This window comes from Triticum aestivum, chromosome 3A (assembly GCF_018294505.1).
Source record: "Triticum aestivum cultivar Chinese Spring chromosome 3A, IWGSC CS RefSeq v2.1, whole genome shotgun sequence".
Classification (NCBI taxonomy): Eukaryota; Viridiplantae; Streptophyta; class Magnoliopsida; order Poales; family Poaceae; genus Triticum; species Triticum aestivum.
The window spans coordinates 592,547,470-592,565,813 of record NC_057800.1 but is presented as its reverse complement, the minus strand read 5'-3'; the positions used below and the strand labels follow the sequence as shown (position 1 = coordinate 592,565,813).

At 56.5% G+C, this 18,344-nt stretch overlaps 1 pseudogene; it reads right to left on the bottom strand.

Moving 5' to 3' along the window:
• Positions 1-15,397, bottom strand: part of LOC123058725 (uncharacterized) — a 26,781-nt pseudogene extending 11,384 nt beyond the window's left edge.
• Positions 15,398-18,344: the final 2,947 nt, after the last annotated feature.

Below are 18,344 nucleotides of genomic sequence, written 5' to 3'. Positions count from 1 at the left end.
ACTAAAGGCCTTTGGGCACCTTTAGTCGCGGTTGGCCTGGCCAACCGCGACTAAAGCCCCTCACGTGCACCAGCTGGCCACCGAGCGCCCTGGGCCCAGGCCTTTGGTCGCGGTTCGTCTGCCGAACCGCGACTAAAGACTTCATTAGTCGCGGTTCCTACAGTTTCGCGACTAATGGGGCTGGACGGAAGCCTCTTTTTCTACCAGTGACCGTTGTTAGTTGAAAATACCATTTTACTCTCAGTATTTCCACAACATTCTGGCAACATTTCAGCATCATTAAGTATGTACTTTGATAGCTTTTGTTTGTATTTTGAAACAAGTCAACATTATTTTTAAATATGAGAAATTTCCCACTTACACAAATATCTGTTACGAGAATGCGTGAGTATCTTAAGGTTTCTAGATAAGTTATAAGGTTCGACCTCAATAAAGAAATATTTGCATATTGGGAGTAAATGAGGAAACTTTGATGGCACATTCGAATCTGGATAAAAAAATCTATCACACACGAGTCCCCTCAATTAATGGATTTGGTGGAAATATAAACTAACACAAGTTTATAGAATTGTAAGTTGAAAATTTTCAAGAAATACCTAAGATAATGAGATTTGCGCAAGAAGGGGTGTTATGTTCCATGTCTCCATGAAATTCCCTAACCATTGGCAACATATGAAAATGACTACAAGGTTCATTTAACGCTACTGTTTTATTTAACTTTTATAAATAAGTGAATGATAATACATAGAAAGGGCATGTTATCTCTAGCAAGATGATTCTAATTCACTTCGCCAAAAAAGATGATTCTAATTCACTCTTGGTCCGTAAATCAATGTGCTCTGTTAAGGTAGCTATAGGTCCAGCCCTCAACTCTATCTTAGTTCACACCTCATCCAAAAGTGCTGGTCTTCTATGATATGAATGGGGTATTCGGAAAACTATTTGCGGTAAAAAAATTTGTTAGAGTTTGGTCTTGACGTTTTGTCGGGTGGTAGGTGCGACATATGCCAGCGCGTGGCTTATCATTGTGGGAGCCAGTAAAACATCGCCGGTGCCTGGAAACGGGATGAGGCGAAGACATGCACGCCGGCGAATCTTACCCAGCTTCGGGGCTCTCCGTGGAGATAACACCCCTACTGCTGCTCTGCGGGGTCTCCGCATGATCACTAGATGAACAAGTAGCTACATGATGCTCCTTGAGCTGTTTGGCGAGAGGAGGAAGAAGGGCTCTGCTTGCTCTCTTCTCCTCCCTACGTGGTGTCTAAAACTAGCAGGGATCCACCCTTTGCATGGGTGTCCCGGGGGGTTTATATAGGCCTACCCCCCGGGGGTACAACGGTAATCCGGCTGGGCGTGGGGCCCAGCCGTCTGTGTCTTCGCTCTTCGCCTTCTCCGCCGGCTGCTGGGGCCCGCCGGCTGGTGGGTCCTGCCGGCTGCCGGCTCCCTGGTCGACAGGCAGGCCCCACTGTCCAGGGCCTTGTCGGTGGCTGGTTACTGTTGCTCAATCTTGGTGACGAGGGCTTCGCCGAGGTAAGCATGGCTACAGTGCTGCCGTCCGGCGGGTGACCACTGTAGCCTCACCGCGTCTTGTCTTCTTAATGGGGCGTCTCCTTCAAGGGGGTGGCAAGCCGGCTGGAGAGAGCCGGCTCCATCTCGGGCCGGCTGGGGAAGGCCAGGCCACCTTCAGGTGTCTCTCTGCCTGAAGAGGCCCACCGCCCGTGGGCCGTACTGGGAGCCCGTTCTAGATGACATCAGGGTCAGTGTGGCAACAGTGCCGCGCCGGACGGGTCATGGCCACCCGTACGGCGCACTGTGCCAGGCGCACTCCGGGATTCGGGGGTGGCAGGCTTCACTGTAGCCACGCCCCATCACATCGCCGTTATGTGGATGCAGACTTCGGGGGTACGGTCTTAACCGCTTTATGGGAGCCGGCTCCTCAGAGTCGGCCTTCTCGCAGCCGGCTCCTTGGAGCTGGCCCTCCCGCGGCTTTCTTCATGAGGGCTGAAGTCGGGCCGCCTTCCAATAGCCGGCCTGGGAGACAGCCGGCCAGGGGAAGGCGGCCCCATGTCTTGGATTCTTAAGAGCCGGATCGGCTCGTAATTTTTTCAGAAAGGCCAGGGGGAGCCGGCTAGGCTACCCGTGGTCACTTACTCCGACAGTAGTCCCCGAAGCTGAGCGAGCTTCGAGGCTGATAAAGGGACGAGAAGCTTGGTCAGCTTCCTATCGTGAGGGGCCGGCTTTGCTTGTGCGCGCCGACTTCGGAGAGCTCCGTTTCTTGTAGGCAGGAACGCGGGCCACGTGGCGAGGAAATCCTACCAACGCACGCACATAACGGGACGCCGCCGCAGGCCCGGGCCCGCCACTCGCAGGCCTCGGTCCGAGCGCGGATCTTCCGCGGCCCACATGGACCGCTCGCCTTCCCGCGGCGGTTTTATTCTGCCATCAAGGCACAGTAATCGCGGGACGTGGGGGAGTGGGCGCAGTTGATCCCCACGTTCCCCCACGCCGCGCCTCCTCGGCTCCGCCGCGCGGTCTATAAGTAGGAGGAGGAGGGGGAGCGGCAGAGGCTCGCGTGCTCTCCCTCACTCCGCCCCCTTCTCGCCCTCCTTCTTCTTCTCTTCCCCGCAGCACCTCTTTGCCACGCCGTTCCGCTGCCGCATCGTCTTGCTTCTCGCCGCGCTGCCCCATGGCGTTGTCAAGCTCGTGGGATGTCTCCAACGTCCATGAGGACCACGTCGCGTTCCTCCGCCAGACGCGATGCCTGCCCGGCGAGAACTTCATTCGGGTTCGTCTAGCGCCGGAGAAGGAGATTTTGCCGGCACCGGAGGAAGGCGAGCGGGTGATCTTCCGCTCGCACTGCCTGCGCGGCTTCGGCCTTCCGGCGAGCGGGTTCCTCCGGGCCTTCCTCGAATTCTACAACCTCCAGCCGTATCACCTCACGCCCAACGCGATGATGCTGCTGTCGGCCTTCGTCACGCTGTGTGAGGGCTTCCTTGGGGTCCTCCCCACGCTCGAGCTCTGGGCGGAATTCTTCCAGAGCAAACTCGGCACCGTCATCGCGGGCGTGCCCGCCCCCTGCGGAGCCTTCATCGCCATGAGGCGGGCGAGCGAGAACAATCCGTTCCCGTCCATTCCACTGATCCAATCGGTGAAGCTTTGGCAGAAGTCTTATTTCTACGTGAGGAACGTCGCCCAGCAAGGCGACTACGTCAACCTGCCGGATTACGTAGCCGGCCCGCCGGCTAGGAGGCAGCCTTCGTGGAGCTACCGGGCCAGGTCGCTGTCTCAGGCCGGGAATGCAGCCGTCTTCCGGCTTCGGGTGATGATCCAGTCGGAGAGCCTGACCGGAGCCGACTTGGTGGCCGCCTTCGTGGAGTGCCGGGTTCTTCCCCTCCAAAGCCGGCCTCACATGGTTTGTCAGATGAGCGGCCGCTTCGACCCATGCCGGCTGAGCACCAGGGAGATGCCTCATGCGGAGGTCTCCTACATGGTGAACTATATCTCCAAGTGCAAGCTCGCCGAGGATTGGCGGTACGGCAAGGGGCCATACTCTCGCGCCAACCCTCCGCCCGTCGTAAGTTTTTTCTTCTTTTCTTCCTTTTGTAGCCGGCCTCATGATAGCCGACTCTTGATCAATTCGTTTGCCTTTTGCAGAACCCTCTTCTCCCGCCGACAGCCGGGGCCGCGGGGGTAGAGCACCAGCTCCTACCCGACCGCATGGTGGACGATGCTGACGACCCGGACTTGGGAGTGGCCGCCATGGAAGACGCCATCGTGGGGGAAAGCGACGGGTCCGGAGGTGCAGGGCTCACGGCCGGCTTCGAGGACTGGCCGGATGATGCCGAGGTTGAAGTCGCCCCGCGCCGCCAGCCGGCGCCTGATCATTAAAGCACGAGCTTGTCCGCCACGCCGGCTGCTGGCGGCGGCGCCCAGAAGCACCGGGCCGTGTCAATCCTCTTCGGTAGCCGTCCGAAGAAGTCCAAGGCTTCCATAGCGGCGACCAAGCGAGATGAGGCGGCCGTGAAGGCGGCCCGCTTCCGCAAGGCGGTGAAGCAGCCGCAGGCGATCTCAGCGTAAGTCGTCGAATGCTTGGATATATTTTTTGTTGTTCTTCTTTTCGATTGAAAACTCTTCTAAACCTTTCTTTGCTCGCCGGACAGGGCGCCGCTTTCCCTTGAGCGGGGTCTGGGCGGCTCCGTAGTCGGGCCGACTGGAGGGTCTTCAGGCTCCCACCGCATGGATCCCTGCGCCGACCTCAGGGAGGCCACGGAGCGGAACGCAACGAGAGGCGTGGGAGGAGCGGGAGGCGGCGGAGCGAAGGGCCGCCCAGGCGATGAAGGAGCAGGCCGACGCAGCAGCCAAGGCTCGGACGGAGGCGGCAGCTGCGGAGACGGAGGCGGAGGCTTCGCACAACCAGCCTCCGCTGCTAGTCATTCCCCTCCGTGCCGTGGCCCCAACATTCCTGTGCCTCCGCTGGAGGAGGTCGACCAAGAACCGCCGGTGATGGAGTGGAGGGAGGACTCCGTGATCTTCGTGGAGAGGGCGCCGCCCGCAGCCCCAACCGGAGCGGGCCAAGGCGGCCAGTCGGCTGCGGGGCCAGAGCAACCGGCTGGGGGTGAGCCGGAAGCGGGAGCCGGCCTCGAGGTGCAGCCGGCAGTGCGCCAGCACGCAGGGGGAGGCACCGCTGCGCCGGAGCCGCATCGAGCTTCGGGTGCCCGCCGGATGGCGGAGGCCCTGGAGGCGGCCAGCACCGGCACGTCCGAGTGGACTCCCAGCGGCGGGACGGGCGAGCTGAATGTGGCGGCCCAAGAGGTTCGGAACCGGCTTCAGGCCCAAGCCGCCTCGCTGCAGCAATACACCCAGGAGTTCCTTGCGACGCGGGCCATCATCCGGGTGAGTCTTCTATCTTTGGTTGCTTTGTTCTCTTAATTTCTTCCGTGGGGGCGCGTCAGCGCACCCACTAGGTGTAGTCCCCGAGATTCGGGCCGACTGCTGAGCAGTCGGGTCGGATCTTCCTTGACGACTACCTTATTCTCGCCCCCTGTCTAATCTTCCAGGAGTATCATAACCTCCGCGCTGCCGCCTTCAACTCCCAGGCCCAGGAGCTGGGTCGGAGAACCGAAGACCTGATCAGCAGCCGGAGTACGTACTTGGTTTCGTTCATCTCCTGTGGGGGCGCGTCAGTGCACCCACTGGGTGTAGTCCCCGAGATTCGGGCCGACTGCTGAGCAGTCGGGTCGGATCTTTCATGACGACTTCACCTTACTGGTTTTTCTTTTGTCTTTCGTGCTCGCAGAAGCCAACGCCGACTTAAGGGGGCAGCTCAGCGAGGCGGAGGCCGCCCTTCGTGCCAAGGAAACCGAGTACGACGCCTTGGTCCTGGAGCGTGACCGCCTGGCCAAGAAGCTGGCTGACCAGGAGGAGAGCCACAAGGTGGCTCTGAAGAAGGCGCAGGATAACGAAGCCGCCCTGAAGGCCGAGTTCGAGACTGAAGCGGCGGGCTGGGCTGAGACTAGGCAAGCGCTGAATGAAGGCTTCGGCCGTATTGAGGATTTGATCGACAGTAAGCCGCCTTCCGCGCTCCTTGCCTGCCCCTTGCCGCCTGACTTGTGTTCTGACTTGAGCTGCTTTTTATTCTCTATGCAGACTACTTTCCTGGCTGCTCCGTCCTCGCCGCCCAAACCATCGAGGCCCATCGCGAAGCGCGCCGGCAGGCGGGGGCTGAAGTCGCGTCGGACGCGAGTCGGTCGCTCGAAGAGCAACTCTTGGCAGTCCAAGCGCGGCTGTAGCCGGCTCATCGTATGCTCCGCTGCCTCCAGCACGCCGGAGCGCAGGTGTTGGCCGCCCTCTGGCCAAGCGAGGCGATTCCCCGCACCCCAAGTCGGACTGCCGACTGGCTGGAGGTTGCGGTTGGCCGCTTCGAGGCCTGGAAGGTGTCGGCGGCCCGGCTTGGAGCTGGGCGGGCGCTGGAGTTCGTTCGAGCTTGGTATCCGGGGCTGAACCTGGACCAGCTGCGCACCTGGCGGCTGGAGGCCGACGAGGAGCTAGCGGAGGTGCGGTCGGCTATCACTCAGCGCGCATCAACAATCGCCGAGTGTACTGACATCAGCGTCTTCGGTCCCGAGATTAATGATGACGGCGTTGCCCAGGCGGAGGAGTGGTTCGGGCTGGATCCGGCGGCGGGTGAAGACTCGGCAGAAGAAATCGCCTCCAGCGACGAAGGCGAAGACGACGAAGTAGAGGAAGACGAAGACGTCGAGCCGGCCGGTGGAACAGCCAGCCAGCCTCAGCCTAACCGTGCCTCCAGCAACGAGGCACGCGCAAGCGCGCCCTCTGCGGGAGGCAGTGATCATGCCGAGGTTCGCCAGCCGGCCGCTCCTCCAGCTGGCACTGCCGTCTCCACCGACCTGCCCGGCTCTTCGGTCGCTCCGCCAGCTTAATCTGCCGTCCTTGTTTTTTCCTGCTTGTTGCCTTCTGAACAATTTTATTAAGCTTTCGCAGTTCCACCCACTGGGGGTGTATCCAAACTATGTTGAATGCTAGCCTTTTGAAGGTCTTTTATGTAAATATTATTGTGTGCATGTTTGGTTTCCATTCATGTATGCTTTTTATCCTTAGGTTGTTTCCTTTGCCGTCTTCCCCTTCTGGGAAGGCAAGTACTCAAGCTTTCTTAGATTGGAGCGAGGTGAATGGAAGCCGGCCGGCCGGCTACTTTGGTAGCCGGTCGGCGGTGGGAGAAAAACCGGCTTTTGTTATATTAGTCCGTTAGTCCCTAGCCGTTTTTCGTGTGGGCACCCGTTCCTGCCCTTAACTCTTGCCAGCCGGACAGCCGGTTCTTCGAACTGCGACTTTTGGTAAGAGAAGGCTTGGGAGCCGGCACACTACTTGTCTGACTGCGGGTAGGACTTCTAATATAACTCCAGGCGGCCAGTCCCTGGGCCGACTAGTCGAACCCGGTGCCGGACGGAAAAAGTAAATGCAATGACAAGGCCATAAGCATGATACTTTTCATTTATAGACAAAAGATGGCAGTCCCCGAGCTCTCCTCGGGGGCCCTATTGTCTCGTACTTAGTACAAAAGTTAGCGTGATACATACTGCATTTCAGCTGTAAAACCTTCGGAGGAGGTTGGCGTTCCATGGTCGTTCCGACTCCTTGCCGGAGTCGTCTCTCTTTCGTGCCTTCGGCTTCTGCGCGTCGATCAGGTAGTAGGAGTCGTTGCCTAAGGCTCTGCTGATGACGAAGGGGCCCTCCCAAGGGGCCGAGAGCTTGTGCTGGCCGGCTGTTCACTGGATCAGCCGGAGCACAAGATCGCCCTCTTGGAAGGATCTTGGCTTGACCTTCCGGCTGTGGTAGCGGCGCAGGCCCTGCTGATAGATGGCGGACCGGCTGAGGGCTAACAGCCGGCTTTCTTCCAGCAGGTCGACGCCGTCTTCTCGTGCTTCCTTGGCCTCCGCTTCCGTGTACATGGTTACTCGAGGCGAGTCAAACTCGATGTCAGTTGGATGACCGCCTCGGCACCATACACGAGGAATAAAGGGGTGAAGCCGGTTGACTTGTTTGGTGTAGTGCGCAGACTCCAGAGGACAGCCAGCAGCTCATCGAGCCAATAGCCGGCTGAACGCTCCAGTGGTACGATCAGTCGAGGCTTGATGCTGGAAAGGATGAGGCCGTTGGCTCGCTCGACCTGGTCGTTTGACTGCGGGTGGGCGACGGATGCTAGATCCAACCGGATGCCTTGCGTCGCGCAGAAACGTGCCAAGGCTCCCTTGGCGAAATTTGTGCCATTGTCGGTGATGATGCTATGTGGCACGCCGTACCGAGTTGCTATATCTGCGATAAATGTGACGGCAGTCGGCCCATTCAGCTTCTTTATCGGCTTTGCTTCAATCCATTTGGTGAATTTGTCCACGGCGACAAGCAGATGTGTCATGCCGCCGCGCGCCGTCTTGAATGGGCCCACCATGTCCAGTCCCCAAACGGCGAAGGGCCAGGTGAGGGGAATGGTCTTGAATGCTGAAGCCGGCATGTGTTGCTTGGAGCTGAAGAGTTGGCACCCTTTGCAATGTTTAACTAACTCCTTGGCGTCATCCAAAGCAGTTGGCCAAAAGAAACCATGGCGGAAGGCTTTGGTGACGAGTGATCTTGAGGCCGCATGGTGGCTGCATTCTCCTTGGTGGATGTCTCTGAGGATTGCAATGCCCTTCTCTTGCTCGACGCATCGCTGGAGGACTCCAGTGACACTACGCTTGACAAGCTCTCTGTTGACGATTGTGTATGCTCCGGCTCGGCGTTGGACTTGTCTTGCCTCTACTTCGTCAACCGGCAGATCTTGGTTTATTAGGAAGTTGAGGATGGATTGAGCCCATGACGGAGCTGCGACTTCTTCTATTGCCAAAACGGCTACTGTGACTAGGGCGGGCGGGCTGGGCGGTGAAATGCTGGAGTTAGCCGCCGCCTGTTGTGTTGGTGTAGTCTCCGGGCCGACTACCGTAGTCCCCGTGCCGGGTGAGGCAGTCCCCGGGTCGGGCGTAACTACGGAAGTCCTCGAGCTGCCTGCTGATACCCCCTGGCCGACTATCGAAGTCCCCGGGCCACCTGCTTGGTTCTTCGAGCCAGACCCGGCCGCGTCGGGGTCAGGCGAGACGAAGATGGAATCGGACTCTGGAGACGGCTTGATAGACGGCTTGAGGAGGCGTTGTAGAGAGACGCCGGTTGGTATTGCTTGCTGGGTGGAGCCTATTCGAGCCAGAGCATCAGCTGGCTCGTTGTCGGCTCGCGGTACATGGAGGAATTCGCATCCTTCAAAATACCCGCTGATCTGCTGAACGAGGAAGCGGTATCTTGCCATATTTGCGTCCTTGGCATCCCAGTCGCCGAATGATTGCTGGACCACCAAGTCTGAGTCGCCATAACATAGGATCCGGCGAATGCCGAGTTCTTTGGCAAGCCGGAGCCCGTGTATGAGCGCCTCGTACTCAGCCATGTTGTTGGAGGCGGCAAAGTGAATTTGCAGCGTGTATCTGAGCTTGTCGCCTTTGGGAGAGGTGAGGATGATGCCGGCTCCCAAGCCGGTGCGCATCTTGGACCCATCGAAGTGCATGCGCCAATGAGTGGAGTCGGGAGCCGGCGGTAGGTACTGGGTCTCGGCCCAGTCGACGAGGAAGTCTGCCAATGCTTGGGACTTGATGGCGGTGCGAGGCTGGTAGAAGATTTTGTAATGGGCCAGCTCGATGGCCCATTTCGCCACCCGGCCGGATGCATCCCGGCTGCCGATGATCTCGGCCAGCGGGGCGGTGCATACGACCGTGATGGGATGCTCTTGGAAGTAGGGCTTCAGCTTCTTGGCGGCGAAGTACACACCATAGCACATCTTCTGGTAGTGCGGGTAGTTCTGCTTCGAGGTAGACAGCACCTCGCTCAAATAATACACCGGCCTCTGGACCGGCTGGGCTCGGCCTTCTTCTGGGCGTTGGACTACGATGACGCTGCTGACCACCCGGCTGGTTGCGGCAATGTAGAGGAGCATGGGCTCTTTCTCAGTCGGCGCCGCTAGGACTGGCGGTGTGGCCAGCATCTTCTTCAGCTCGTGGAAAGCTTTGTCAGCTTGGTCGTTCCACTCGAAGTGAGTGGTCTTCTTCATGAGGCGGTAGAGGGGGAGAGCTTTCTCTCCGAGCCGGCTGATGAAGCGGTTTAGGGAGGCCAAGCATCCGGTAAACTTCTGGACATCTTGAAGTTTGGTGGGAATCGCCATTCTCTCAATGGCCTTGATCTTTACTGGGTTGCATTCGATGCCGCGTTCGGAGACCAGGAAGCCTAGGAGCTGGCCGGCTGGTACTCCGAACACACATTTCTTGGGGTTAAGCTTGATATGGAACCGGCGTAGGTTCTCAAATGTTTCCTTGAGGTCTTCCAGCAAGGTGCCGCGCTTCTCCGTCTTCACCACAATGTCGTCTACGTAGACATGGGCATTCCTGCCGAGTTGCTTGAGGAGGCACTTCTGCATGCAACGCTGAAAAGTGGCACCGGCATTTCTCAAGCCAAATGTCATAGTCAGGTAGCAGAAGGCTCCGAATGGCGTGATGAAGGCGGTCTTCAGGCGGTCTGCCGGATCCAACTTTATCTGGTGATACCCTGAGTAAGCATCCAAGAAACTCAATAGCTCGCATCCGACCGTGGAGTCTATCACTTGGTCAATCCTCGGCAGGGCAAAGGGATCTTTGGGGCAGGCCTTGTTGAGGCTCGTGTAGTCTATACACATGCGCCACTTGTTGTTCTTCTTTAGCACGAGGACCGGGTTGGCGAGCCACTCTGGAAAGAAAACTTCCATAATGAAGCCGGCTGCCAGAAGCCGGGCTATCTCCTCTCCCACAATCCTGCGTTTCTCCTCCGACAATCGGCGAAGGGGTTGTTTGACTGGCTTTACGTCTTCTCGGACGTGTAGTTTGTGCTCGGCGAATTCCTTCGGGACGCCCGGCATGTCCTTGGGGGACCATGCAAAGATGTCTCAATTCTCATGGAGGAAATCGGCGAGCTCGCCTTCCTATTTGCTGTTTAGGTTTGCCCCGATGACGGCAAACCTCTCTGGGTGCTCGGGGTCAAGAGGTATCTTCTTCGTCTCCTTGGCCGACTGGAAAGATCCTTGAGCATCATGCTCCTTAGGATCGGGGGACAAGGCCGACTGCTTGCTGCTGCGCACTCAGAGGACTTCTTGTAATCGCCGGCTACGGTGATGGCGCCTTTGGTGCTTGGTATCTTCATCTTGAGGTATGCATAGTGGGGAACTGCCATGAATTTGGCCAAGGCAGGTCGGCCAAGCAATGCATGGTAAGGGCTCTCCAGGTCCACCACTTCAAACCAGATCGCTTCCCGACGGAAATGCTCCTTGTCCCCAAAAAGTACATCAATCTTGATCATGCCAATGGGGGCGCATGACAGGCCGGGTATGATGCCATGGAACACTGTTCGAGTAGGCATGAGTTGCTTTGTCATGACGTTCAGCTTCTCCAGGGTGTCGCGGTACAAGATGTTGATGCTACTCCCGCCGTCTATCAACACACGGGAGAAGCGGGCGGCGCGTCTGTCCGTTGCAAGGGTGGCATCCAGAACCAACGCGTAAGAGCCGGGAGATGGCATCACCTCTGGGTGATCGGCCCGGCTCCAGCTGATAGGTTTTTCTGACTAGTGCATGTGCTCGGCGGGGTTGGCAGCAACCATGCTGACTTCCTGGTTCTCTCGGCGTTTGCTGCGCTGGTCTTCGGGCTGGCTTGTAAAGACGATATAGGCGGCATGCTCGTTGGGGAACTCATCATGCACAGCTCCGACTGCGGGCCGAGCGGCCGGCGCCGGCAGAACCGGAGGCGGCGGGCCGGCAGGCGGAGGCGGCGCGAGCCCTTCGCCTTTGGAGATTCGGGTGAGCCAATGGCACTTCCGGGTTGTGTGGTTGGACGGCTTCGCGCCGCTGTGGAACTTGCACGGGGCGTCGAGAGTTTGCTCGTAGGAGAAGGCCGGCTGCCAAACCGGCCTGCCGCCCTTGGATTTCTTGGGCCCGGGCCGCCCTTCGGGCGGCACCTCTTCGACTGTGGCCACCTGCCGACTGGCGGGAGGCGGCGCGGGGCCCTTGCGCTTGTGGTCCTTCGAGTGTGGGCGTCGGCCGGAATCCCCAGCCGGCGTCTTGGGCGCCGGGTTGAGTACTTTTCCGGACGCGTCTACCCAGAGCTCGGTCTTCATTGAGGAGTCGGCGGTGGTGTACTTGTCCGCTATGTCCAGAAGCTCGTCGAGGGTAGTCGGCTCATCGCAGAGAAGCTTGTGCTTGAGGAGGGTGCCTTCTCGGCACCCGGCTGTGAAGTATTCGATGGCTTGCACCTCGTGCACCCCTTCGCAAGAGTTGCGGAGCTCGGCCCAACGCGTGAGGTAGTCGCGAGTTGACTCGGCGGGGCCTTGTACGCACAAGGAGAGCTGTCTGGGCTTGGGAGCCAGCTTGTAGGTACTGGTGAAGTTGTGGACGAAGGCTTCTGTGAAGTTTAGCCAGCTGTTGATGCTGCGTGGTTTGAGGCTGTTGAGCCAGGTCCGCGCCGTGCCTTGCAGCATGAGGGGCACGTACTTCACAGCAACGCGCCGGTTGCCGTTGGCTATGCTAACCGCTGTGGAGTAGTCGATCAGCCAATCTTCTGGCTTCACGGGGCCGTTGTACTTGGGCGTGTCTCTTGGGAGCGAGAACCCTTTGGGGAAGGGCTCGTCGCGGATGCGGGGGCCGAAGCAAGGCGGACCGACATCGTCTTCTTCTTCCAGCGCCAGGGATCGCGCCAGGCGGTCGATCCGATGGCGGGCGTTGTTTTCGCCGACTCCTTCGCGGCGACCTAGTCGGCCGCTGAGAGTCGGATGCGCCACCGGTGGAGGGGTGGGATATCTGTCTCCATGGGGCCGAGGCGGAGGCGGGTTGCCCTGCCACTCCACGGCCCGAGGGTGGCCTTCTGCATCTCGCTCGATGGAAATTCGGGTTTGGCTTCGGCTAGCAGCCGGCTCTTTCTCGCGCCGCACGCGGTCTCTACCCGCAGTCGGCGTCCGGGACGTCGCGCCGAGATCGGCTTTCCACGCGGGCGTCGGCTTCGTGCCGCTGCGCGGCTGCATCGATCAGCTGCTGGATGCGTCGGGTCATGTGGGGGAGTTCTTCGGCCCCCAGTCCATCTAGCTCATCTACGGCCGCCTGGGCGGCGCACAGGTTCTCGAGTGGAGTGGCGTAGACTCAGCGGTCGACTCCTAACGTGTCGGCAACGACAGCGCCGCGCTGTCTGACAACGCCGACCCGGCTGGGCCCGTCTGGGGGCGGCATGCCAAAGGCGGCGCGGTCAGCCTCGCGTCGGTGGGCCTCAGCGAGGCGTCTCATGGAAACAAATTTCCGGCCTTCCGCAAGGAGGGCGAGGCGGCGAGCCTCCAGTGCTTCAGCGTCGGCGTTGGCCGGGAGGGGGATGGACAAGTCGTGGACTGCCGCGTGCGGGGCATCGTGGGCGCTCTCGTCAGCAGCGCCGTCGTGGCCGATGACCATCACCTCGGTGGTGACAGCGTCGCAACCATCTGCTCGGGGAAGCGGGTCGTTGTAGATTGTGACGTTGGTGGGGAAGGTGTCGAACGAGGCCGTGTCGGAGTCGACAGGCATCGGATCGGTGGAGCCAACCGACTCCAAGTCCACAGCAGGCTCGCCGGAGACATGGAGCCGGCCGAGGAGGTTGACGAGGTGGTCGGTGCCCGCGTCGGAGGCAAGCTCGTCGGAGATGAGGGTCTTGTCGAGGAGATCAATGAGGCTGCTCGCTGCGCAGGCGTTGGTGACGCCTTGCAGCGCGTCGTGGCAAGTGCCATCGGGCGTGCCGGGCTGGCTATGCTTGCGAGGGAGGAAGAGGGTTCCCGTCCAGAACAGGTTTCCGGACGACGGTGCACCTGGCCCCAAGGTGGGCGCCAAATGTCGGGTGGTAGGTGCGACATATGCCAGCGGGTGGCTTATCATTGTGGGAGCCAGTAAAACATCGGCGGTGCCTGGAAACGGGATGAGGCGAAGACATGCACGCTGGCGAATCTTACCCAGCTTCCGGGCTCTCCGTGGAGATAACACCCCTACTGCTGCTCTGCGGGGTCTCCGCATCATCACTAGATGAACAAGTAGCTACACGATACTCCTTGAGTTGTTTGACGAGAGGAGGAAGAAGGGCTCTGCTTGCTCTCTTCTCCTCCCTACGTGGTGTCTAAAACTAGCAGGGATCCACCCTTTGCATGGGTGTCCCGGGGGGTTTATATAGGCCTACCCCCCGGGGGTACAACGGTAATCCGGCTGAGCGTGGGGCCCAGCCGTCTGTGTCTTCGCTCTCCGCCTTCTGCGCCGGCTGCTGGGGCCCGCCGGCTGGTGGGTCCCGCCGGCTGCTGGCTCCCTGGTCGACAGGCAGGCCCCACTGTCCAGGGCCTTGTCAATGGCTGGTTACTATTGCTCAATCTTGGTGACGAGGGCTTCGCCGAGGTAAGCATGGCTACAGTGCTACCGTCCGGCGGGTGACCACTGTAGCCTCACCGCGTCTTGTCTCCTTAATGGGGCGTCTCCTTTGAGGGGGTGGCAAGCCGGCTGGAGAGAGCCGGCTCTGTCTCGGGCCGACTGGGGGAGGCCAGGCCGCCTTCAGGTGTCTCTCTGCCTCAAGGGGCCCACCGCCCGTGGGCCGTACTGGGAGCCCGTCGTGGATGACATCAGGGTCAGTGTGGCAATAGTGTCGCGCCGGACGGGTCATGGCCACCCGTACGGCGCACTGTGCCAGGCGCGCTTCGGGATTCGGGGGTGGCAGGCTTCACTATAGCCATGCCCCGTCACATCACCTTTATGTGGATGCAGACTTCGGGGGTACGGTCTTGACCGCTTTATGGGAGCCGGCTCCTTGGAGTCGGCCTTCTCGCAGCCGGCTCCTCGCAGCCGGCTCCTCGGAGCCGGCCCTCCCGCGGCTTTCTTCATGACGGCTGAAGTCGGGCCGCCTTCCAATAGCCGGCCTAGGAGACAGCCGACCAGGAGAAGGCGGCCCCATGTCTTGGATTCTTAAGAGCCGGATCGGCTCGTAATTTTTTCAGAAAGGCTAGGGGGAGCCGGCTAGGCTACCCGTGGTCACTCACTCCGACACGTTTTCATATGTATTGAAAATGTATCGCATAGTCTTAACGTGTGGAAAGTCCTTATGTTTGTAAACATAACCATTGCTCAAACACTTATATACTATTCGTCCAACAATGTATGTGCTTCATTAATTTGTATTAGTTCTTGTTAGTGATGTACTTAAACAAAAAAGTAAATGGCTCTGTGATTTGGCTACAGTTGCAGTAAGTACCATGCATGATATTTGCGGATAAATAGGAGAACTCGCATCAAGAAAACAACTTCACCTTGCAAACTTCCTGTTCTTAATGTTCTTTTGCCCATATTTTTTCCATTTGTAACCATCCTTGTAAGGCTCGGCTGTAATCTCCTCTTCTTTACCTATTCTTGGGGGAGTAACCTCTTCCCCACTAAATTGGTTCATGGAAACAACAGAGTAAGGAAGCAGTGCTAATCGAGATGGATCAGTGTTAGTAAATCAGTAGTGCACCTGATGATCGCCGGAGTGGCCTGGCTGATGCTACCCTCCATGATCGCAGCCTCGGGCGCTGTCGCCCTGCCTTCCACCATCCTACCACTGTTGCCGGGGTTGAACATCGACAGAGACGCCCTGAACACCTGAGAAAGCTCTTGGCTTATGGCCACAGCCATCTCCTGGCCATGGCTATCGAGGAGGTGGCTGGGTTGGCTGAGCAAAGCGAGAAGCTTGGCGCTGAGATTGTAGCTGCGGCCGAGCTCCTCCCACAGCTTTCCTACGGCCTCTTGCTGAAATGCCATCCTGATCTCGTGAGTTGCAGGAGGTTACAGCAAGAGAGTGGATTTTCTTGAGCTGAGATGTAGCCACTCTGTTAGGAGGTGGTCAGTTTGTGGAGTACCTACCGATATTGGTGGAGCTAGTTTTATAGACGGACGCTCCTCTGCCGTCAGCCAACTACGTAATCGTTTAGAGGTTCCATTTCATCTTCTTTATCCACGTCCAGAGACGGTGTATTAAAAGAATCCAACCTTTACCAGGCAATTCTAAAATAAAATAACGAATCAACCTGTGATTGGATAGTTAGAGGGACAGTGGTATCTGAGCCCACCAGGGTTGAAGTCCATGATGCGCTTTCAGTGAAAGAGACGTTCGCTCATAGTGGTAGGGTATGCGTGTGCGCGTTTATAGAGGTGAGTGTATGCGCGTATGTATGAGCACTTGCGTCTGTACTGTGTTCAAATTTTTTTTTAAAAAATTCCAAGAATCTTTCAATCTATTCGGCTTCAGTCATGGCAGTACAAACAACAACAGAGGTAATAAATATTACAATCATGTTCGTGGACCGTTTAGTGACGACTACAAGCACTGAAGCAAGTCGAAGACGCGCCTCCTTCATCACCCCTCCCTCATTGGAGCCGGACAAACCTTGTTATAGTAGACAGTCAAGAATTCATCGTGCTAAGACCTCATAGGACCAGCGCACCTAAGCAACAATCATCACCGATGATGAAAGTCGTCGATCAGAAGGATCAAACTTGTAAACACTCAAACGAAGACGAATGAAGATCGGATCCAAACATATCCACCAAAGACTAGCACCGATCGAATCCCGCGAGATCTGACGAAGACACGCTTCCACACGTCCTTCGACGATGCTAGACGCACCATTAAAACAAGGATAAAACTTAAAAGATATTATTCCTACTAAGAGACATCGCTGGATCACTCTCTCTTTCTCTCTCTCCAAAGCAGACTATGGTGTCTAGGTTAGACCATCTCCACCAATTACTGTGAGTTAATTCACCGGAGCAGACTATGGCGTCCCCAACAATTACTGTGAGTTAACTCATGTGAAAGTGGTTTAAGGGGTGCCCATATAACCTAAGGGGAAGTTCACAGGTGAGGTCTTTTCTAAGTTTCCAAAAAAAATCTCTAAAAGTGATTTTTTGCGGTAACGCGACACCGGCACCGGGTTTCATCAGCGGCCTAGAGAGCAGAAGATGGTGGTCGACGGCAGCGGCCAGCGGTGGTCAGCGATGGCGGCACAGCGGCAGATGCTGCCCAGCGACGCAGTGCGTATGGTGACGGCGCGCTGCTGTGGCATTTTATGGGAAGGGTCATCTCTAAAATATTTAGGAAGTTGGGTGGATTACACCAAATTCCTAAAAAAACCGCGTTTATTTTGGGATCACTTGTGCTTCTATTGTCCAACTTCCCCTAAACCAAAGATTTTACGGATATGAAAACCGTTGGCGATGCTCGTAGGCGAAGACATTGTATTACATTCACCTTCGTGCCAAACTCTGTTCACGTTCAGAGATATGTTTACGCTGATCATAATTGTCAACGGTAGGGGCATTATTCGATTTTGCTGGTCCACGATCTGACAAGCGGGCCCACAGATTGATTTTCTTCGTCCTTGATATAGGTTGACGGGTGCGTCTTGTGGCATATGGTATATGCAGGTACGTACAAGAAAAATTATTAGGAAGGTTGACTGGTGTTGCTTTCTATACTAGAAATGTTCGGGATCTGCCTCCGGACTCCGGTCGTGTCAACACGTCGTCTCATGTATGTATAGTGTGATGCAAGGTTGATACAGGTAGTGCGAGTTGTTCCAGAACCTGCAATAAACATAGACCGCGGAAGCGTGTGCATTGATGTACTACGGTGACTCCCGGAAGAGACGTCGGACAGGGACGCCCTAGGATACACTGCGCGGAGCGGGTCAAGAGGAGACCAGGCAGATTATGATTTTTATCCTACAGGATTATGGTACGGCTCCCGAGCTAATGCCCGATGCGAAGTTGACTACCTAACAAGAAGAAGCTGCTCGATCGTCTGACAGTCAAAGAGGGTGACCTCTGCCCTTGGATTGCCATTTTTATCAGACGACAATGCCCTTTAATTATGAGATATGCAAGAATATGTCACCATTAGTGCTACATTTTTATTTTATTTTTGCATACGAGAGCTGGATCATTTTCATGCTATATTTCTTGTCATAACGTGTGCTCCCTCTGTAACATTTTATAAGATGTTTTTAGAGTTCATTTTATAAGGTGTTTTTAGAGTCCAGTGTCAAACTCCGTATACTTTCTCCGTTTTTATTTAGTCTGCGTATTAGCTTTGATCAAACTTAATCTTTGTAAATTTTGACAATGTTTATAAACAAAAATATTAACATATACAATAACAAATCAATACCATTAGATTTAATATTGAATCTACTTTCACATCATATAGATATGTTATTGTATATGTTTATATTATTTTTTTATATACTTGGTCAAACTTTATGAAGTTTGACTTCAGTCAAACCTAATATGCAGATCAAATAAACGGAGAGAGTATTAAATACAGAGATAGTACTATTTATGATCTTTTGGACTAAGATATTAGTAGAGTGTGAGAAAAGCCAGTTTTCTATCTTCGTGTCTATGCTTCCAAAAAATTACAAAGTTATAAATCAAAATGAAATAAAATGCGTCGGTACAAGAAATGTGGGACCTAAGGCACCTGCCAAATCACGGCATGGGAGGAGCCCTATGGGCCCACATGGGTGCCCCATGCCCCCCCACCCCTCCTCCTTGGGCCGCCTCGCTATGGTGGTAGAGATTCACAAAGGTGTAACGCCTCGGCCAAACCCACCGATTCCTGGGTGTTACATCTGGATTTAGACTGGTCCTACAGACCAACACTACTCTTTTCTGTGCATTTTGTCCCCACTAGTGCGCAACTGAGACA